This window comes from Lathyrus oleraceus, chromosome 1 (genome assembly GCF_024323335.1).
Source record: "Lathyrus oleraceus cultivar Zhongwan6 chromosome 1, CAAS_Psat_ZW6_1.0, whole genome shotgun sequence".
Lineage (NCBI taxonomy): Eukaryota > Viridiplantae > Streptophyta > Magnoliopsida > Fabales > Fabaceae > Lathyrus > Lathyrus oleraceus.
Genome location: NC_066579.1, coordinates 256,277,726 through 256,302,595, shown reverse-complemented (window position 1 = coordinate 256,302,595; position 24,870 = coordinate 256,277,726). Strand labels below are relative to the sequence as shown.

General features: G+C 40.0%; 1 non-coding gene across 1 annotated transcript; it reads left to right on the top strand.

Moving 5' to 3' along the window:
* Nucleotides 1-6,002: 6,002 nt before the first annotated feature.
* LOC127116137 (small nucleolar RNA R71) lies at nucleotides 6,003-6,109 on the top strand. Its single transcript, XR_007801117.1, has one exon. It is a non-coding gene; the product is annotated as a small nucleolar RNA R71 (small nucleolar RNA).
* Nucleotides 6,110-24,870: the final 18,761 nt, after the last annotated feature.

The window sequence follows — 24,870 nt, the reverse complement described above, 5'->3', positions numbered from 1 at the left end:
AAAGCTCATTGTATCCCCTAATATCAATCATCCATTTTGGTGGATTTAGGTTTTCACCTTATCGACACCCAAGTTCCATTAATATTAACGGTACATGAACCGGCTCTAACATCCTTAATATCAATCATCCATTTTGGCGGATTATGGTTTGCACCTTATCAACGCCCAAGTTCCATTGATATTAACGATGTTTGAACGACTCAACCACGAATCACGGGTTTGCTGAGAGTCACGAGCATGGAGTCCTGGTTAAGAACCACCCAAAGGGAGTGTACTAGGGTTTAAACCTGCCAGACATGTTCTACCAGAGGTTCCCATAATCATCGTCCCATCTCTCGGATATTATCGGAGGAACGAATACTCGTATTCCGAAAATATTCTCGAGAGAGACTCTTATGAGTGTAGTATCGCGTAACAATCGCATCAGAACTTACATCTGAACGACCTCCGCACTACGTCCTAAAAATAGGCCAAGATGGGTTTGGTAAACTAAGGTCCTTGGCTTCTAAGGCACATGATTGAACGAATAATGCCTAACCACAAATGACTTGTGTGACATTATTAATCCAACATGACCTCCACCAAGTGAATGGACTCGCAAATCAACTGGCTAAGGAATACTCCACACCAGTCAACAAGACTACGCCATTCTCCTATCCTAGAGTGCACTCGAGTTTGGGTATAGAACTCATCTCACAGAGATTACCAAAGCAAACAACAATTGTATATCAAGCAATTCAAACATTACAATCAATACAGTTATCCCAAATTGTACAAAAATATGTCAAATAACACATAAACAAATATCATACAACAAGGGTGAAAAGTAGGCAATACCACCAGGAAAGGTCTAATAATGTCTCCCCAGCAGAGTCGCCACTTTTCTGTAGCGGTGTATTCTTCGCTATATGATTTATTGATTAAACCATAAGCAAAGTATACAATGAATCGAGTCGCCACCGCACTTTTATTTATCCTAAGGACTGGTTAAAAAGCGAACAAAAACCAAAGAAGTTTTACACGTAGAAAACTAATGAAAAAGATCAGAGAGTCTGGGTAAGGGGTAAATTACGCAATGGGAAGGTGTTAGGCACCCATCACGTCCTAGGTACTCCTAGGGAGCCCTTTTCACACTTGTTGTATAAGAAATGTTTATTTGTTTTGACATATTGTGCAAACATGAATGGGATGATGAGAAAAGAATATACAAGTTAGTTATTTTTGTGTTCGAACGGATGAACCCGTTGCCTACGTACCTTCCATCAAAGGTAAGGATCAAAACGCCGTAGTTCGGCTAAAAGATTTCCAAAAATTAGTGAGTTCAATTTTAAAACACAAGCACTAAGGCTTTTCATTACCAATGGGAGAAAACTCAACCAACATCAACAATCCACCATGCGAGGACGGCTTCAACATACTAGTGAGGGGTTAACCCTATAATAATTATGGAAGACTTACAATCAACTCACTAAGGATAAGGTAAGATTTACATCAACCACTATGGTAATTAAAACCTAAGGCTAATGTATGAAAACATATTAACAATGGACAAAGCCAAAACAATTGAATGGGTGAAGTTAATTGATTATGATTATTCACAAAATATGGTCAAGGTATGATTAGGATTGATTCAAAGAAAAGTATTAACAAAAGTGAAGTTTGAAAAAAAATCAAGGACTTAAGGTCCAAGTTTCTAATTTGAAAAGAATATGAGAATGTTTGCGCAACAAGTCAAAAGTTTTTGAAAGCAAAGTGTGAAAAGGTTTAGGACAAAGAGGGTATGGATGATGGAAGGTAAAACTTCTTAGAAAGGTTCACCTCTTGAGATCATATAGAAGATGATTCAAGTGTGTCCTTAGGAATAGGCAACAATGCAAGCAAATAAAAGCAAGGTGATACCGGATGCCATCAATGGTCTTATACCAATCTCACAAACAAAAGCGGATATCGGATACCAATAAATGGGTTTACACCAATCTCCTAAAACAAAACAATGATACCGGATGCCATCAATGGTCTTACTCCAATCTCACAAAAGCAAAAGCGGATATCGGATACCAATAAATGGGTTTACACCAATCTCCTAAAGGAAAACAAAACTTGGATGTCAGATGCCAATCTATCTGGACTTATACCAACCTCCAAAGGATGATCATAGGAATACAAATGCCAACAACATGGACTTATAATTGCATCCTCACATACAACAAACAAACAAACATTTAAGCAATGGACATGAGTGACCAAGTGAAATGGTCTTACACTTTATCCCTTCCAAATCCTAGGAACAAAGGCCAAAGAACATGGTCTTACAATTGTCCTCAATGGGTAAACTCAACAAACCACAAGAGTATGCAATGATGATCATGCAATAATGAACAATCAATGATGATAAGTGCACCAAGGCAAGCAAGCAAACATGTACAAATGCAACAAGCAATCAATCAAACAAAGTCATTTAGCACACACTATAACCAAACAATTAGGCTCAATCAAAGGGTTAGACTTAAAAAGTCAACTGGAATAGGGTACATGGTGCTCTTAACCTTGACATTGAGAGCCAAGGTGAAGCAGATGAAAGGATATGAGGGGTGTGCCTCATCACTCTTATCCCTGGTCAGGGAGAGCATTGAATATCAGAAGGTGTGGGCGTTAAGAAAGATGGAACTCTCTCCACAAGTTAGACTCGATAGATCTTGGGCTTTTACTCACTATGCATCAACACATGTGGTGTGAGCAAGGTGAGGGACTCACAGAATAGTAGGAGATAAGCTACATATCTCTTTTGTCTACCAATTGCCTCATATGAGGTCTTTACCTGCTTTGGGACAAAGTTAAACAATCACAAACATCGCCTCTTAAGGAGGACTTCAAACAGTTGCCTGGCTAAATAACAAGCCAAAACAGATTGCCTATGATGCTTAGGAAGATGAGTGGAAGTGTTAATTCAGTTCAGAAATGCTTGATGATGAAGAAACTTCAAGATGCCATGATTGATCAAGATTCCAACAGCTACGATTGTGCCAATTCTTCCACTGTTAGCTTCGAACAAATGAGCAATTCTACCTGCAGATGAAGACTATTACAAGAACCAGTGCAAATGATGAAGAATTTCGATGAATCAAAGTGAAAAAGTGTGAGAGAAAATTGAGAGAATTTGGAAATTTTTTGCTTTGGATATGAAAAAATGAATTGTGATCCCGATTTTCAGTTACAATTAGGTATATATACCTCCTGTTAATCAGCTGTGCTAATCATGCTTAGCAAAATGGAATTGGATTAGCAAATTTCACATGTTATGCAATTTGGCACAAATGCCCCTATGTAAGTGTGATCAATGGAACAGTACAAAAATCATGTGCTAGCAAGTCACAAATTCAATTTCAAGGCAATTAGAATTGGTTTGGCATGAAAAGGATGCATATTTTCAAAAATGATATTTTCCCACCAAAATTCAAAATGAAACCACTTGAAAAATGACCTTTTTATGTGAAAGTTTTTTATGAAATGTAATGATGCATTATGATAGTACATGTTAAATGGGATTTGCTCAAAAAAGAATCACCCAAGTTGGCCAAATGGTTTGAAAGTTATGCCACTTTGAAATTCCAAAATCCTTGAAAATGATTTGATCATATATTGCCAACCACACATGAGAAATGAGTGTTCTTGGAATTTTTGGAAAGGTGAGAGCAAGATCTTCAACTTTCATGTTGGACAAATTTTGATTTGAAGCTTGCTTGGACATGTAATTTTGAGGAGAATGACTTTCCATTTTTGGCAGCTGAAAATTACAAGTCATTACTCTTTTGGGAAACTTTTTGTCTGACCTCAAATCCTTCACTATGGATGTTTGAAATGTTAATTGAGGCTTGTATGGACATGAATGAGACCTTTCCAACCATCTCACACCCTCAAATCCCTGATTAAATGTACAATTGACCACAGTTGACTTTTTTAGGGTTTTGGTTGACTGAGCCATGCTTTGATGAATTTCAAGCCTTTTTCTCTTGAGATCTTGATACCAAATGATATCACAACTCATATGAATCTCTTATGAATGATCATGGTGCCCAAATTCTTCAAGAATGGCCACCATCCATTGCTCAATGAATGATTTGACTGTTTTGACCTAGTTTGCTTCATCTGCAAGAAACAAGGTTAGATGACAATATTTTTGTACTTTTGGTTAGTTAACAAATGAAAAGCAATGATATGCAAATGCTAAACATGCTTGGTGATCAAAAACCACACTCACAAGATACTCACCCACTAGGAGGCAAGCAAAGGTGCACAATGATCCTTGAGGCAATGATATGATATGATATGATGCCTCGAGGGATCTTAGGGACAAAATTGGGGTCTTTCACTAAGGCTGAGGGATATCTTCGTAAAACATATAAGAGTTGGTTTGTTTCTTCTTGGCTCAAGGTAGCCCTGACTATAACTGGACGGTTTATCTCTTCATCGAGGAACTCATATCTCAGGTTCTTAGGCAGTTCCTTAAGTTCTAAGGTTGGTTTCTTAGGGCATGGCATAGGATTTGGGGTAAGGGATAAACATTCGTAAAGGTTATCATCGATGATGGCAACTTAATTGTTTTTATGATTTCTTCTTGTTCTATTTCCCTAACGCATTCATCAATGATATCTATGGCATAACATGTGTCTCCCATCATAGGTGCCATAAGAAATTTTGAAAGTATAAATTATATCTTCTCGTCACCTACCTCAAAGGTCAACTTTCCTCTCTTGACATCTATTATGGCTCATGTAGTTGATAAGAACGCTCTACCTAGAAGGATTGGTATATCATTATCCTCTTTAATGTCCATGACAACAAAATCAGTAGGGATAAATAACTGACCTATCTTAACAGGGACATCTTCTAATATGCCTATCGGATACTTAACAGATCTATCGGCTAATTGAAGTGACATCTTAGTAGGGTGTAATTCTCCTAAGTTTAACCTCTCACAAACTGCTAAAGGCATTAAGCTCACACTAGCTCCTAAGTCTAGAAAAGCTTTTTCGATGACATGACTTCCCAAAAGACAAGGAATGGAGAAATTTCCAGGATCTTTATCTTTTTTAGCTAACTTATTCTAGGAAATAGAATTGCATTCCAATGGCTTCGGATCGTCGAGTCTACGTTTGTTGGTAAGGATGTTTTTGAGAAACTTTGCATAAGAAGGTATTTGGGTGATGGCTTCTATGAAAGGGATTTCTACATGAAGTTTTTTTATAACCTTAATGAATTTCTAATATTGGTTATTGATCTAGGTTTGTTTGAGTCTTTACGGATATGGTATCGGTGGTTTGTATGGCGGGGGTGGTACATAAGTTTTGTCTTTAGGTTCTTCTCCTTTTTCTTGACCTTCTTGTTTTTCAGATTCCTCAGGTTCCTTCACTTCGTCCATGGGTTCGGTATATTCCTTAGAAGTTTTGGGTTCACTCATTCTTGGGTTAAATGGCTCATCATAAGCGTTCCCACTTCGTAGGGTAATGGAATTGGCTTGTCCTCTCGGATTCTGTTGAGGTTGTCCAGGGAACTGTCCTCCAAGTGTAGTCTGGGGGGCTTGGTTTAAGGCTACCTAAGAGATCTGGGTTTCAAGCATCTTATTGTGAGTAACTATTTGGTCAACCTTGGTTCCTAACTGGGTAATCAGTTCATTAACGTGAATGTTCTGGTTCATGAACTATTTGTTTTGTTGGGTGTGAGCAGTGATAACTATTTGGTCACCCTTGAGGGCTAACGCGTCCATTTTAGCCTGCATCATGTCTATAGAGCTTAACTCATGTATTCCTCCTTGGGCTTCCTTCTTCTCATCTGTCGCTCGTTCAACTCCCCATGATTGATGGTTTTGAGCCATATCTTCGATAAGGGCACTAGCTTCAGGATAAGGTTTTTTCATCAGTGCGCCACCTGCGGCAGCGTCGATGGTCATCTTAGTGTTATAGTGAAGTCCATTATAGAAGTTCTGAATGATTAACCAATTTTCTAAACCATGATGTGGGTATGCTCTTAACAGCTCTTTATATCTCTCCCAAGCTTCGAACAACGTTTCTCCTTGGTTCTGGGTAAATCTAGTTATGTCGTTTTGAAGAACGGCGGTCTTACTTGGGGGAAAGTATCTAGCAAGGAATACTTTTCTAAGGTTTTCCCAAGTTGTTATGGAATTGGGTGGAAAGGAATCTAACCATGATAGGGCTTTATCTCTGAGGGAGAAAGGGAATAGTCTTAAACAGATTGCCTCAGGAGAAGCTCCATTGGTTTTAAAAGTGTCTGCTGATTGGAGAAAGATTTTTAAATGTTGGTTTGGGTTCTCAGTAGCAAGACCTGCGAATTGTCTCTGTTGCACTAGTTGCAACAAAGAGGGTTTAAGTTCGAAATTATTCGTTGGGATGGTTGGGTTTACTATACTAGAACTAGGTTCTTCGTTGGATGGTTGGGCGAAGTCCTTAAGAGGTCTTTGGTTTTGATCTTCGGCCATAGCTCTCCTAATTCTATGGAAAAATAAACGTGCGCGAGCGTAACGTTCAGGTTCCGCCAGAGGATCTACTAAGCTTCCGGTGCTACGAGTTCTTCGCATTGACCGGCAGGTAACAACCTAAGTCTAAACGATATAACAACAGGGTACGAAATTTGAGGAAATTGGTCCCCGACAACGACGCCAAAAACTTGATGCGTGCTTTTCGCAAGTATACGAACGCGTCAGAGTAATATAAAAGATTGTCGAATCCACAGAGACCAAATGTCAATCTATCGTTATCTATTGTTACGGTGTTTATCTAAGGTAATCGAAACAGGTTTTTTTTTAAGAGTGTACAATGAAAAATAAAGGATTAAATTAAATTCAATTAATAAAGACAAGTTCGAATGTAATTCACATAATCAATTAATAATCCAAGTACTTGCTAATAGAATTACTTATGGCCAGTGTTTCCTACTTTGAAAAGAAACAATTTAATGGGAATTGTCGCTTTCGCATATTCAGAACCGAGTTGTACTCCCTAATCAAACCCTCTTATTGTCACTTACAAAAAGGCGCGCATTGCATTAGAGTAGTAGACCTATTTTTAAGAAATATAGTGTCTTGATTAAGTTGAAAAGTATTTTGACCTGGATTTCTTAACCAAAAGAGGTTCTCACGAACCAGACTCCAAACTTATAAACGCGTCCGAAAATAGTTTTAAAATCACTTTTCTTTTTAAGTTAAAAACTCCTAATGAACTAAACAAAGCGCTTTCGTTGTATTTGAAATAGTTAAAAACAACTAAGTTTAAACAGACGTCGGAAGACTTTCGATCTTACCCAACGGAAATTAAGTGCGGGAAAACTTAAGTTGAAAGTCAAAATAGCCCTGAAGTGTTTCTACGAACAATTGTACAGACTATCGGTTCAATTACGATCCTTACATTCTAACCTTTATAGGTTTAGCTAGACATGGTAAAGTAAAAATGCATTTTAATTTTTATCATAAAAAGGTAATAAATGCGAGTGCACGAAAGTAAATAAAAGGAGTGCGAGTGCGGAAAGTAAATAAAAGTAGTGCGAGTGCGGAAAGTAAATAAAAGTAGTGCGATGCGAGAAATAAACGAAAGTAGTGCAGTGCGAAAAATAAACAAAGTAAAGTGCGAGTGTGGGAAAGTAAACAAAATAAAGGCAATGCGGGAAAGTAAACAAAGTAAAGACAGTGCGGGAAAATAAACAAAGTAAAGGCAGTGCGTGAAAATAAATAAAATAAAGGCAGTGCGGGAAAATAAAGTAGACAAAGGTAAAGCAATAAAACCAGCTCCAATCGGAGGGTCGAATAAAGTGCGAAACAGAAATGAAAATGGCGGCAGGATTAAACTTTCTTCCAAAGTGCTCCAAACTTGATTACAGACTCGATTACATAGTGTGGCAACACTCCAATGTGAAGCGATTACCACTTTTACAATACTGATATATGATGAGTTCCCTTCAGTCTCTGGAGGCTGCTCTGAATTCGTTAGAATCTCTCTCTAGGGTTTTTCACTGAACTTTTAGAATTTATAACCTGATTTCGTGGCTTTGTGGGCTCAAGTAAGAGAGGTCCAAGTTCAAGATTTTTCTGTTATATTTTTAAAACGCGTGGGCTTCGCCTAGCGAAGAATTTGCTCGCCTAGAGAGCATGACAGTTCAGACTCTGGTGGCTCGCTAGGCGAACCATTCTGCTCGCCTAGCGAGCATGACAGTTCAAGTCATCTTTCCAAATTTGTAACCTGTGCGCTGGACCTTTGTTCCTTCAAGAGTAATATGTCGAATGATGAATAGGCCTCATTTGAACATGTTGGAAGTAACTCAAGTTATTCTCTAGCCATTTGACCTTCAGTTGACCAACGGTTGACTTTTGATTTCACAGTTGAATTTTGAACTGTACTGAGCCTGTTTAGCTTGATCCTTTGAAGAAAAACTCTGAAAATGAAACCAATTGACTTGAATGATATCCGAGCTCCTTGGAAGATAAACTCTTGGAGCTAATTCTGATTGACATGATGAAATGCAATATGAAATGTTAAATGACCTAAAAATGAATGCATGAATGAGGAGGGCAAATTTGAGGTGCTACAGCTGCCCCTATTCAATCAAATGTGAACCTGAACGGATGAAAGTAGCAGTTATCAGACTTTCAAGGTAAACAGGGGTTGAATACCAAAAGAACCGAAAAATTTGCCCTATATAGGTGACGAAGTGAGGAAAGCGAGGCCATTTACCGATGGCGGCTTCACTGGGGAGGAAAAAGATGTTTATAAGTGAAACAAGACCAGACATTTACCGATGACTAGGAAGGAACTCGATGTTTACCGACATCGAACAATGACATTTATAAGTGAAACAAGACCAGACATTTACCGATGACTGGGAAGGAACTCGATGTTTACCGACATCGAACAATGACATTTATAAGTGAAACAAGACCAAACATTTACCGATGACTGGGAAGGAACTCGATGTTTACCGACATCGCACAATGACATTTATAAGCGAAACAAGACCAGACATTTACCGATGACTGGGAAGGAACTCGATGTTTACTGACATCGAACAATGATGTATAAAAGTGAAACAAGACCAGACATTTACCGATGACTGACATCGAACAATGATGTTTACCGATACCAAAGAAAGAATAAACTTATGAAACGAAACCATTGACCGATGGCGAAAATGAAATACTCAATATTTACGGGTAGCGAAGACGTTGGGGAATCTTGAACGACAAACCCATTTACCGATGGTTAACAAGAGGCTGATGTTTACCGACATCGAACAATGATGTTTACCGACACCAAAAAGGGAAAGGACACACACGGGTGTTGACAGGATGATTTTTGTAGACACCATGAGAGACATGCCATTTACTGATGGCCAACGATTGGAATTCGACGTTTACCGACATCGAAAGATGATGTTCGCCGACATCAAAGAAGAGCACAAACATTTACGGGGATCAACACGACACTTACCGGTATCGCAAGGATGACATTTACATATGTCAAAATAAGGAAGACACTTGCCGAGGACTAAATCGGAAGGGAATCAAGCTTTCCTTTCACGGACTGGTGAGAAAATAAATCTCACTGGGATTATCGATTCTGAATGTTGCCAAGAGCAACTACTGCAAACGTGCTACACTGATGTTGAAAAATGATCCGTCTCTTCCGGAGACATGATCCAATCTGGTTTAATATATGTATGCATATGTTTGAGTTTTCTATGGCGTAATGCTCCATACTGAATGGAAAACTACGCGATTTGAGAATGTGAATGCAAATGATGATTACTACATGCAAGATGCAAAGGGAGGAAAACTCCTGCTGGGAAAGCAAATGATCACTTTACTGAGCATACAATTTCTGATTCGATCTTCCAACTCTGTGGGGACATACAACAATTCTGCTGAGGATACTATTCTCGGAACGGTAGAGAAACCAACTCAACTAGGGAGTCACTTGTTGGGAAAACACCAACCTCTCGATCATGCTGGGGAAACAAATTCTGAACTCGACTTAGACGACCCAACTTCTTACACGACTGGACAGTGTTGAAACAACGGGGTCTTCCTTCCCACAAACTTTGGCTCATCTGCTTTAGCCATCAATCAAAGATAGTAACCTGCAAAATGGCAGGACATACATGCCCCAGGGGATCGTATGGACAAAATATACTCAAGTGTACTCAACATTCAAAATGATTTTCAGATATTTTATCTTTCCGCACGTCATTGTCTAGCCTTCATGTTTTTTAGATGCGATGTTTATCAAAAATTCGGACGTTTTTTGCAAACAAAACAGTAGAATTAAAAAACAAGAGAGCAATTTGACTGAATAACGACTTTTATTGATTGAAAATGGCCTATAAAGGCAAATACATCAGGAAGCAATTCCTAGGAAGAGGTAATTGCGCCAAAAGAGAAAATAGGCTATCCTATTGGCAATGTGAACACGGCATTCCACTATTTCCCAATTCTATTATGACTCATAGATCTTTAATTTCCCCCAAATTCTTTGCTTTCTGAGAAGAGTGATTGGACCGATCCTATACTTCAAGATGGTAGACACTGAAACACGGTGAAGTACAGATAATTCAGACTGTAGTCTTCGCTTTAATCCCTCTTTTGCCTGGACCGCCTTTTCAGGTTTTCAATCCACCGGGATACCCATTTTTGCCTAAGCCGCCTTTGCAGGTTTTCGACTTACCGGGTGTACATATTATTTTTATTCTTTATCCCTAATTTTTGCCCGAACCTTTTTCTTTTCTTTTTCTCTTGGCTCGCCGGGATGCCCATTTTTGCCTGGACTTTCTTTTTTTTTGTCCAATGGGTCAGTTTATGCGAAGTATTTTTTGACTACATCTGAATTCACAGGAGACGGAAAATCTTCACCATCCATAGTTGTAAGCATCAAGGCTCCACCAAAAAAGACCTTTTTAACAACATACGGACCTTCATAATTCGGAGTCCACTTGCCCCTGTTATCTGTACCGGGAGGAAGGATCCTCTTCAAAACTAAGTCACCTATCTGATAGGTTCGAGGACGCACTTTCTGATCAAAGGCCTTCTTCATCCTTCTCTGATATAGTTGTCCATGGCACACAGCTGCTAATCGCTTTTCCTCAATTAAATTTAACTCGTCAAACCTGGCTTGAACCCACTCAGCCTCGTCAATTTTATATCCATCATTACCCTCAAAGAAGGGATTTCAACTTCTACTGGCAAGACTGCCTTCATGCCATACACAAGTGAAAACGGAGTAGCCCCGGTTGACGTACGCACTGAGGTACGATACCCATGCAAAGCGAAAGGCAACATCTCATGCTAATCCTTGTACGTCACAACCATCTTTTGCACAATCTTCTTAATGTTCTTGTTTTCCGCCTCTACAGCACCATTCATCTTTGGTCTGTAAGGAGAAGAATTATGGTCTTCGATCTTAAAGTCTTTGCAAAGCTCTTTCACCATCTTGTTATTGAGATTCGAGCCATTATCAGTGATGATTCTCTCAGGAACCCCATAACGACAGATAATTTCCTTCTTAATGAATCGAGCAACCACTTGTCTGGTAACATTGGCATATGAAGATGCTTCCACCCACTTGGTAAAGTAATCAATCACGACTAGGATGAAGCGATGTCCATTAGAAGCAGTAGGTTCAATCTTTCCAATCATATCAATGCTCCACATCGCGAATGGCCAAGGAGAATTCATGATATTCAGAGGGTTTGGTGGTACATGCACTTTATCTGCATAGATCTGACATTTGTGGCACTTCCGAGCGTATTTGAAACAATCAGATTCCATGGTTATCCAGTAATAACCGACTCTTAACAACTTCTTGGCCATTGCATGACCACCAGCATGGGTACCGAAAGATCCTTCGTGTACTTCCTGCATTAACATGTCTGCTTCGTGTCTAACCACGCATCTGAGCAGAACCATGTCAAAGTTCCTCTTGTACAACACATCATCCTTGTTCAAGTAAAAGTTTCCAGCTAGCCTTCTCAGTGTCTTCTTGTCATTCTTTGATGCTCCTTCAGGATACTCTTGGCTTTTGAGGAAATTCTTAATATCATAAAACCACGGCTTCTAATCAATAACAGACTCGGCTGCAAACACATACGCAGGCCTCTCGAGTTGATTCACAGCAACGTGTGGCACATGATTCTGCCAATGAACTTTAATCTTGGAAGACAATATGGCAAAGGCATCAGCCATTTGATTTTCATCTCGGGGTACATGATACAACTTTACTGTCTTGAGGAAAGTCAGGATCCTTCTGGTGTAATCTCTATAGGGAATCAAATGCGGCTGATGAGTATTCCAGTCTCCATTGACTTGGTTAATCACTAGAGCCGAATCTCCACAAATGTCTATAGTTTTGATCCTTAGATCGATGGCTTCCTCAATCCCCATGATACAGGCCTCGTACTCGGCTTCGTTGTTGGTTACTTCAAAAGTCAATCTGGCGGAAAAAGGTATGTGTACACCTTTAGGATTAATGAGTACTGCCCCAACACCATTTCCATTCACATTTACCACCCCATCAAACATCAGTGTCCACTTGTCATCGGGATCCGGTCCTTCCTCGACAAGAGGCTCTTCACAATCTTTCATTTTTAAGTACATGATATCTTCATCGGGGAATTCAAACATCATCGGCTGATAGTCATCTAATGGTTTCTCGACAAGGTTATCATACAGAATACTACCCTTGATGGCCTTTTGGGACGTGTACTGGATATCATACTGTGTCAAAATCATCTGCCAACGAGCCACTCGTCCGGTAAGAGCCGGCTTTTCAAAGATATACTTTACTGGGTCCATCTTAGAAATCAACAAGGTAGTATGGTTCAACATATACTGTCTTAGTCGGCGAGCAGCCCTGTAGCGGTGTATTCGTTACCATTGGAGATATTAACTAAATCCAAGGTAAATCATACAAAGTCGAGTCGCCACCGCACTTCTATTTATCCAAAGGAAAAGTTAGAAAGCGAACAAAAACCTAAAGAGTTTTACAAACAAAACTAGTAAAGGACAGAGATTTGGGTAAGGGGGTTAGTTATGTCATGGGAAGGTGTTAGGCACCCACAACATCCTAGGTACTCCTAGGGAGCCCTTTTCACGCTTGTTGCAAAAGGTTATTGTTTATGAAATTATTTTGTGCAAACATGATTGAAGAGATGAGAAAAGAATATACAAGTTTATTTACATTTTGTGTTTGGATGGATGAACCCATTGCCTACGTACCCTCTCATGAAAGATAAGGATCAAAACCCCATAGTTCGGGTAAAAGATTTCAAAACAGTGAGTGGATTGATTGGTCCAAAAGCCTTAAGGTCTTTTGTTATCAAAGGGAATAAACTCGACATGAAAAACCACAAGTCCACCATGTGAGGATAGCTTCAACATGCTAGTGAGGGGTTAGCCCTATAATAAGCGTGGAAGACTTATTGTCCACTCACTAAGGACATAGGTGAGTATTACATCTACCACAAAGATAACTCAAACCTAATAGCTAAAGGTTATGAAAAATTTGATTAATAAGTGGGCATGGAGCCACAAAGAAGACATTTGAGTGGGTTGCATTAACCAATTAGAAGTATGTACAAAAATGGTCAAAGTTGACTTAAAGATTCAATTCAAAATGAGTATTATGAAAAGAAAGTTTGAAAATCAAAGGCATAAGGCCTAGGTTTCTAATGTTGAAAACAAGTCAAATGTTTGCACAAAAGTTTTTGGTTTGGTTTAAGGATGGAAGAGGATTAAGGTTAAGCATGCAAGAGGTGGGGGATAAAGAAATGCAATCACAAGTAGGGTTGCTCTCTTGAGATCATATGGATGATCCAAGTAAGTCCCATCCTTTGGAATAAGGCAACACAAGGTATAAACAATAAGCAAATCTCATAAGAGAACCACAGAAAGAGGAAACAGAATGCCAATCAATGGACTTACATCCAACTCCTAACAACAAAATAGGAAACAGAATGCCAATCAATGGACTTACATCTAACTCCTCAAAACAAAACTGGAAACAGAATGCCAATAGATGGACTTACTCCCGACTCCTAACAAACAAACATCAAAAGCAAACACATGCAAAGCAATCAAGCAAACAATGCATCACACACTATATACAAACAAGAGGCTTCAAACCAAGGGTGGGCTTTAGTCAAGAGGGGTCATATCAACCTCGACAAATAAGCCAAACTGTACAAGTGTAGTTTGTGAGCTCTTAACCACTAACATTGAGAGTTAGGGTGAAGCTGATGAAAATGGAAATGAGGATGAGACCTCATGCTCTTAACCCTGGCCTGGGTGAGCTTATGATAAAGAAAGTGTGGGGATCCAGAATGTGGGATCCTATTCCACTTGACAGACACTAAACAAGATCTTGGGTGTTTATTCAAAAGCACCAGCATGTAGTGCGAGCATAATGAAAGACTCACTGAATAACAGGGGATTGATTTCTAATCCCTTATATCTGTCAATTGCCTCTTCACTTAGGAGGACTTGTCAAGTAACATGCCTCATTTAGAGGTCTTTAGCACAAATGTAAACAATCACAAACAGAGCCTCATAAGGAGGACTTCAGCCAAAATGCCTGCCAAAAAGGTGACAGGACTTCCAGACTACATGGAGTAAGAGAGTAGCTACCTAAGTGGTGTGTCAACCACAATCCAAAGCTCAAGCAAGAGCTAAAAGCAAGTAACTAAGGTACCTGTACAAAAGCTAAACAGTTAATATCTCAGACAGAAAACAAACAGACAAACAGTCCAACTGTTACACAATTCAATGAGCAATGGTCAAGCAGTCAAATGAAGCAATGAGCTCAAGCCTATCACTTAGAATCCTACAAAACAACAATGTGTTAGAATTCAAATCATTTGTATCTCACAAAGTGAGACCAAACCAATCATCAATGCTAAATGTCCAAACCTGAAACACAAAGCACAATTAGTTTATGTATAAAACACTAGTATATAGACTAGGTTCAAAACCAAACCAAATGATCAAAACAGAAGTCAATCTTTTGCATATTACACATTCAAACAATTAAGAAAATGTCCTCAAAAGGACCAAGATCAATTCATAAGGTAAAGGCATCAAATGATCAATGTGAAGCAAAGGCAAGCAAAGGTGCCCAAAATGGACAATCCAACTTAGAAAATCCAAATCAAATCAGAAAAACATCCAATGGCTATGAAATTTTTTATGCAAGCTAATCTTGACATGAACATACATCATGCAAAACATCAGATCCAAAAGAGTTCAAATGATAGGTGATCAAAAATGCACAAATGGAAGGCACAAAATGTGACACAAATTGTCACACTACATCTTCATGTGTCCAAAACAGTGATAGCATATGATAAAAATTCCAAACCAAATCTCAAAAATCATGTCACATGTGAAGATTAAGCATACCAAATTTCAGATCAATTGGTCTAAAGATGAGCATTTCACAAAGCAATGAATGTAGCATATCAATTTGGCATAAGGTACAAACAAAAATTCACAATTAAAAATCCAGCACCAAACAAATCATGAAATTAATGCTATAAAAAACTAGAGATCAAAACAAGAATGTGGAAAAAATTAGGATCAATTATCAGATGCATACTTTGTGCATACTTTGTGATTATTTGGCCATAACTTCTTAACCAATTATCAGATGGACATGATATAGGACTTTTTGGAAAGAGTGGAGAAAGATCTTCAACTTTCATGTTCACCAAAAATCCATTTTAAGCTTCTTTGATGTTGGAAACTCAAGTTGAATGTGAACCAAAAACTTGCCATTTTTGGAAACTTGAAATTACAGGTCACTTTCCATTTTTGGAAACTTTTGCCATGACTTCAAAATCTTCAAGATAGATGTTTGACATGATGAATAGGCCTTGTTTGAACATGAATCGGATGTTTCAAATCATTTCCCCCACCTCAAAGCCCTCAGTTGACCGCACAGTTGATTATTTCGTCCTCATATGACCTTGACATGCCTTGATGAACTTGAGCCTTTACCACTTGGGGAATTTGCTTCAAAATGGCACCCTAGCTCATATAAGCTCAATATAATACCATGTGGTCCTCCTCTCAAGGAAAATATCTCAGCTCTTGCACAATGGATGCTCTTGAATTGCTGAACCTGTGTTTGCTTAGACTGCAAAACAACATGTTAGATGACATATTTTTGTGCTTTTGGTTAGTGATTAAAACAAGAAAAGCAAATGATATATAATGCAAGCATGCCTGGTGATCTCAAACCACTCACAGAAGATCCCACCCAAAGGGAAAGGAAGCCAAGATGCTCAAATGATCCTTGAGGCTATGCAATGCTATGCTATCATGCCATGAGGGATCTTAGGGACAAAATTGGGGTCTTACAGATGCCCCTATTTAAGATCATTCTAGCCGGAGAAATGAAGGTTAAAATCTTCGTCTCGGCGAGGTAGAATGGGCTTAAATAATAACAAAGAGACAAATTTTGGTCCCTGAGAGACCTCATGATGCAAATGTATGTATGCAAAACAAACTATCTCTGTGGGGATATGGGTCCACAAAGAAGAAAAGAAATCAGGAGAAATTGAAATCCATAGGAGTAATACACTCACTAATGGAACAAATACTCTAACAGGGACTCTTACGGGGATAAGAAAGCAATAAAAATGCGTGAGCAGGACACGACTTGAAACCGGAGACTTTACTGGGGAGTAAAGGACTGAAACCGCGCGAGCAAGTCACGACTCGACACTAGGGAAAAGAGTTTTCCAAAGGGAAACAAATCCGATGGAAAGACTCAAGCTGACTCAAAGATGCATGTGCTAGGAAATACGCCAACACAACAAGACTATCCACAAAGGATACTTCGGATAAAAATCCGGACTCGGGCTGGGGAAAGATCTGACAAGACAACTCTGCCGGGGGAAATGCATGTATTGAGGAATATGCCAACACAGCAAAAGGCGAATCACAATAGAAACTCCGCTGGGGAAATCTAAGAGACTCTCCAGGGAAAGCAAAAGGGTGAGGTATTACTGGTTAGTGGGTAACAAGCTCAGGAAGAATGAATATCTAAGACCGGTGTACGGGTGAGAGATATCAATCAACCAAATCATCTGAGGAAGACCTGAAAAAGGTATGTTTCAACTCAGGGAAATCTGACTCCACAGGGGACCGAGGTCATAATAGGGAGCAGAAAGGAAGGAACACCAGGGATACCGGCTACTGGGTATATAATAGGTGACCGACCAAGGCGTGAATTGGTGTGTGTGCTAAAACACTCATCATCCTGAAGAAAGCTGGAAAAGCAAACTTGTTTATAGGATGGACATTCGATTCCACAAGGAATACAAATCTTACTCGACTGGGGAAGGACAAAATGCTTCGACCGAAGAGCGCATGAGATATATTATCTATTGCCGTCAAAACATAGATAATATACTCGCATGGAAGATTATCCACAAACGGGTTGTAGGTTAACAAAGGATAAATCGACCGAAATGTGAATTGGTTTGTGTGCCAACACACTCATCATCCTGAAGAGAGCAGAAACGTAAACTTGTTTATAGGATGTACATTCGATTCCTCAAGGAATACGAATCTTACTCAATTGGGGAAACACAAAAGGCTTCAACCAAAGAGTGCATGAGATATATTATCTATAGCCGTCAAAACGTAGATAATATATCCGCATGAAAGATTATCCACAACCGGGTTGTAGGTTAACAAAGGATAATCGACCGAAAAGAAAGGTATCGGGGTACCAAAACTAGGTGTATAATAATGACCAATCAAGGGAGAAACAATCGTTACCAGCAACAACAGGGTAGACGAGAGATGACTCACTAGGGATAAATTGCGCAAACAAGGCAACTATCCCAACAAAATGGGGTAGAATGAATATTCGATTCCGCCAAGGGACAACAAATCTTACTCAACTAGGGAAACACAAAAGGCTTCGACTGAAGAGTGCATGAGATATATTATCTATTGCCGTCAAAACATAGATAATATACTCGCATGGAAGATTATCCATAACCGGGTTGTAGGTTAACAAAGGATAAATCATCCGAAAAGAAAGGCATCGGGATACCAAACTAGGTATGTAATGATGGCCAATCAAAGGGGAAGCAACAAACATCACCAGCAAACGGTAAATGAAAGAGGACCCGACGGGGATAAATTTGCTTACTCGGAGCAAACATCCACAAGAAGGAAGGAATATCAATACCGAATACTGGAGTGATAACCAACAAAGAGGGGATTACATCTACCGAAGACTGGGTAGAAAACCACGGAAGAGTAACGGTTATCGGTTGGGATGAACAACAAGGGTTAACTCTACAAGGGGAGAAAGATAGGGTTTACAACTACCGGATACTGGGTAGAAGACCACAGACTCTGATGAGGATAAGGATAAGGTTTACAATTACCGGATACTGGGTAGAAAACCACAAAAATCCGTCATCAACCAGGATGAACCACAAAGGTTACCTCTGCTAGGGGATGAAAGTAGGAATTATAACTACCGAAAACTGGGTAGAAAACCAAAGAAATAGGACTTACAACTACCGGTTAGTGGGTAGAAGCCACAAAAATCCGCTGAGGATACGGTGAATAATATTGGCGACCTTACTGGAGATAAGGTGAAGGATTGCCAATAAATGAGCAAAATATTCATCTATCACAGGGGAAGACCCGAGATAGTCACAAAAGCCAATTCAGGATCAAACCAAAAAGACAAACTGAATCAAGACTCAGCCTAATGAGGATATAACTCAATAGGGAACCCATCCCAATATATGTGTTGGAAAGAAACGGAAACAACCATCGTCCACGAGGATATAACTCAGTTGGGAAATGGCATGAAAGATAATACTTTCTGCTTATGGAGCTGACTCTACGTGGAGGGATCAGACACCAACCTCTGCTTGGGGAGATATACCGCCAAATAGCAGGAGACAACAAACAATAGATATATGGCAAAAAATACAACATGAATATCTGAATGTTGAAAGTATGCATGTATATGTGTGGTTTATGTATGATGAATGCTGACAAACAGACATATCTAACACAAACAGGCCCAGGAATCAAAGGTCCGGTATTACATCTCAAGAGAGAAAGCCAGAAACTCCGATGGAGAGTATCCAATCTGCTGGAGATCCGAGATGATAGGAAGCAAAGATCTCGCAGGAGAAATCAGAGATATTAGGAAATCACAAAAATCTCTGAGTGATGAATCATCAATCAATCCGGCTAGGGAAAAGAGTCGTCGCACAGGCAAAAACTGCCACAAAAGCAACTCTACTGGAGAAGTCCACTGAGGGATAAAAGAGGAAACTGATGATCAACCACCAAGTACCAAACTCACCAAGGCGATCACATCCGTCTGTTGGGGAAGTGGTGAAATCACAAAATCATCGCAAGGATGAATCATCATTCTCAGCTCGGGAGAAGTGCTTAATGCGCAAGTAGAATCTGCCACAAAAGCAATTCTGGTGTGGGAAACTGTCATCACAGATAAGATCCACCATACCAACAACTTTGATTGGGGATGAACTATCACAGATAAAATCCACCACCAAAAACTCAGTTGTGGATCAGAGATACCAGAAAACAGCAATATCTCTGCTGGAGATAACATCATAAAAGATAAGATCCAACAGACCACCCACTCTAGCTGGGGATTTAGATATGCCAGGAAACAGCAATATCTTGACAGGGAATAACATCACAAAAGATAAGATCCGACACATCAACAACTCCATTGAGGATCTATCTGAGGAAATGAAGGAAATTTGGGGAGCAACCACCAAATACTGAACCTTCCAACGAGGACACACCTGCTGAAGAGGGAAGTACCACTGTTCTTCTGCTAGGGGAGGAATCAATGAACATTCCAACCGGGGATAGGAGTTAATATGAGACCACTTCTACCACATGAGCAGCTCTACTGGGAGTCTGTCCGATGGGTAAAGGGATTCTGGGGGCTCACCACCAAAACAGATCTTCCAGGGATAACACATCCGAGGAGAGAAAGTTACTGCTCTGCTGATATGAAAAAGGATGAATCCTCCCAACACTTGGTAGGGGAAGAAGCCAAGAAAGGCATCCTGCTCGAGAGAAAAACCACAGAAAGTTCCAGAGGAATAGGGTACAATCAAATGCCATGGATATGAACAAATGTCTTACCCTGTTGGGAATCATACCACCCTTGGGAGAGCACTGAGGATCTCCTAAGTCTCTTTTTATCATCGTGAATGTTCACTTTGTTTAAAAATAATTTGTGAAAAGTTTGTTTGTTTAAAATAATGACATTTTATCAATTGAAACATGCAAAACATTTGTTGAATAGAAATAAATCAGAGTGCAAATAATTGGATAAAGGCTCAAATTTATTTGATGGAATGGTAGCCTGCAAATGGCAAGACTCCATAGATTTTTACAAGTTTGAAATTGGTGATATATATTGGAAAAGGGCTACATTGAACATAATGACCATTTCTCCACCAATTCCGGATTCGATGTATTCGAAGCTTCAGTTGACGACGAATGAACAAGAATCTTTGACGGATGACAGATATAGAACACAGTCTTGTCAAGATGCAGTTACTTGCCAAATCCCTAATTTTTGCCTGGATCGCCCTTTCGGGTTTAATCCACCGAGACGCTCATTTTTTCCTAAGCAGCCCTTTCAGGTTTTCAACCTAACGAGCTATTTTGTTTTTCTTTTTAGGCAAAGTATTTCTTGATTGCATCTGAAATCACAGGACGAGTGAAATCCTCCCCATCCATTGTTGTAAGCATCAAAGCACCGCCTGAAAAAGCTCTCTTAACAACATATGGACCCTCGTAGTTTGGAGCCCACTTGCCCCTGGAATCGGGCGCGAAAGACAAGACTTTCTTGAGCACAAGGTCACCTTCCCGGAACACACGAGGCTTGACCTTCTTATCGAATGCTTTCTTCATTCTCTGCTGATATAAATGACCATGGCACATGGCAGTCAATCTCTTCTCTTCGATCAAATTCAGTTGGTCGTAACGACTCTGAACCCATTCTGCATCAGTCAACTTGGCCTCCATCAAGACCCTCATTGATGGGATCTCCACTTCTACTGGGAGTACAGCCTCCATGCCGTAAACAAGAGAGAAAGGGGTTGCCCCTGTTGAAGTGCGGACGGATGTACGATATCCATGCAAAGCAAATGGCAGCATCTCATGCCAATCTTTGTACGTGATAACCATCTTCTGGATAATCCCATTCATCTTGGGTATGTAAGGAGAAGAATTATGGTGTGCAATCTTGAATTCGCTACACAAATCTTCCATCATCTTGTTGTTCAAGTTAGATCCATTATCAGTAATGATCTTATCTGGAACACCATAACGGCATATGAGTTGATTTTTGATAAACTTCACGACCACCTGCCTGGTCACGTTTGCATATGACGCAGCTTCAACCAACTTGGTGAAGTAATCAATTACTACGAGAATAAACTTGTGTCCATTGGACGCTTTCGGCTCAATCATGCCAATCATGTCAATTCCCCACATGGAGAAAGGCCATGGTGAAGAAATCACATTCAGAAGTGTCGGAGGAATATGAATCTTATCCGTATAAAGCTGACATTTGTGGCATTTCTTCACGTATTTGCAGCAGTCAGACTCCATTGTCAGCCAATAGTAGCCTGCTCTCAACATCTTTCTAGCCATGGCATGTCCATTGGAATGAGTACCAAATGAACCGTCATGGACCTCAGTCATCAACAGGTCTGCTTCGTGTCTATCCACGCATCTGAGCAGAACCATGTCGAAATTTCTCTTGTAAAGCACTTCGCCATTGAGGTAGAAACTACCTGACAATCTTCTCAAAGTTTTCATGTCATTCACAGATGCCCCAGGCGGGTAAACCTGGTTCTGGAGGAAACACATGATGTCATAATACCATGGCTTATCGTCTTGTACTTCTTCGACTGCAAACACGTGAGCTAGTCTATCCAAGCGCATCACGGTGATATTGGGAACTTCATTCCAATACTTGACCACAATCATTGAAGCAAGCGTGGCAAGAGCATCTGCCATTCGATTATCCTCTCGAGGAATATGATGAAAGTCAACTTCTGTAAAGAACGTTGAAATCCTCCTCGCATAATCTCTGTATGGAATAAGACCAGGCTGATTCGTTTCCCATTCACCTTTGATCTGATTGACAACGAGGGCCGAATCACCGTAAACATCGAGATGCTTGATCCTCAGATCAATGCATTCTTCCAATCCCATAATACAGGCCTCATACTCAGCCATATTATTTGTGCATTTGAAAGTTAGCCTTGCTGTAAAAGGAATATGTGTGCCCTGAGGAGTAATGATTACTGCCCCAATACCATTTCCGTACTGATTTACAGCGCCATCAAAAACCATACTCCATCTAGAACCAGGCTCTGACCCTTCATCGAGTGTAGGCTCATCACAATCTTTCATCTTCAAATACAGAGTCTCCTCATCTGGGAAGTCATACGGAACAGACTGATGATCTTCAATCGGCTGATGTGCCAAGTGGTCTGCCAAGATACTACCTTTAATAGCTTTCTGAGCTCGATATTCGATATCATACTCAAATAACAACATCTGCCAACGGGCAATCCTCCCGGTTAAAGCAGGCTTCTCAAAGATATACTTGATCAGATCCCTTCTGGATATCAACCAAGTTGTATGATTTATCATGTACTGGCGCAAACGCTTAGCGGACCAAGCCAAAGCACAACATGTCTTCTCAAGCATTGAGTATCGAGACTCACAATCAGTGAACTTCTTACTAAGGTAGTAAATAGCATACTCTTTCTTCCCGAATTCGTCTTGCTGACCAAGGACACAACCCATCGAGTCTTCAAGAACTGTCAGATACATGCTCAAAGGTCTTCCTTCTACAGGCGGAGACAGGATCGGAGGTTCAGACGGATACTCTTTGATACTATCGAAAGCTTTCTGGAAATCCTCGGTCCAATCATGAGACTGATCTTTCCGGAGGAGCTTGAATATCGGCGCACATGTGGCAGTCATGTGGGATATAAATCTGGAAATATAGTTCAAGCGGCCAAGAAAACCTCGGACTTGCTTCTCAGTTTTGGGCGCAGGCATCTCTTGTATTGCTTTGACCTTTGCAGGATAACCTCAATACCTCTTTCGTTGATAATAAATCCCAATAACTTTCCAGAACGGACTCCAAATGTACACTTGTTGGGATTCAGACGAAGCTTGAACTTCCTCAAACGCTGAAAAAGCTTCAAAAAATGCTCTACATGTTCAACTTCCGTTCGTGACTTAGCAATCATATCGTCAACATATACCTCGATCTCCTTGTGCATCATATCATGGAACAAGGTAGTCATAGCTCGTTGATACGTGGCTCCGACGTTCTTCAAACCGAAGGGCATCACTCGATAACAGAATGTTCCCCAAGGTGTGATGAATGTTGTCTTCTCCATATCCTCGGGTGCCATCTTAATCTGATTATATCCGGAAAATCCTTCCATAAATGAGAAGATATTGAATTTAGCTGTATTGTCTACCAACATATCAATGTGTGGTAGAGGGAAATCATCTTTCGGACCAGCTTTATTCAAATCACGGTAATCCGCACACATCCGGACTTTTCCGTCTTTCTTAGGCACGGGCACAATATTGGCCACCCATCGAGGATACGTAGAAGTCACCAGAAACCCCGCGTGAATTTGCTTCTGAACTTCCTCTTTGATCTTCACTACCATGTCAGGATGAGTTCTTCTGAGCTTATGCTTCACAGGCACGCACTCAGGCTTCAAGGGCAGGAAATGTTGCACAATGTCCATATCCAGACCTGGCATGTCTTCATACGACCAAGCAAAGATATCAGAATATTCTCGTAGCAGTTCGATCAACCCCTTCTTAACAGATTCTTCAAGGAGTGCCCCAATCTTCACCATTCGAACACAATCCTCAGACCCCAAGTTGACTGTTTCCAGATTCTCAAGATGCGGCTGAATGATCTTCTCTTCGTGCTCAAGAAGACGGGTAATCTCATCAGGAATCTCTTCAACATCATCTTCCTCTGCCTCGAATACAGGGAATTCAAAATTGGGAGATGGCGTTGGATCATTATGTTCAATGGGTTTAGAAATCAACCTGCATAATGATTTTGGATATAAAAAAGCTTTTTAGAAATCAAACAAGGCAATCATTATGCAGATGAAAAGATTGATTTTATTCTTGTTTTAGGGTTTTTTGTGATCACCAATTTCATGCAAAAAAGCGAAAATGGAAAACAATTGGAAAAACAAACATTTAACATGAATTTATTAAATGAAAATATCATTGTATTAAATGTTGCCAACAATGTCATCACTTCTCCTTTTGGCATGGGAGAAGGGTTTTCAAACAAAGTGAATCATTACGCTGACTTATGAATGACTGTAGGAACATCCACAGTGACCCAATTGTTGCAGATCCCTCCAGGGATGACAAAATTGTCAGAATCCTCTGCATCCTCTTCCAAGACAGCAACAACTTCCTCGCTCTGACTAGTGTGGATGAAACCTACACTCTTGAACAACCCTTTCTCATTGAAGACCCCAGAAGAAAAGCCAATGCCAGCCCGAAACTTGTTATCTTCAAGCTCAATCATTTTTCCTAGACCAGCAACTGCACCACATTCAATGGCCAGTTTCGCATCTCGATAGGAAGCAAATGAATGAGTTCTCTTCTCAACAGGCTCAGCTATAGATAAAGCTTGGAAAGGCGTTCCAACTTCATCCTCAGCATCTATGTATGAGAAGGAAGACAAGTGGCTAGCCAGGAGAGCTCTTTCT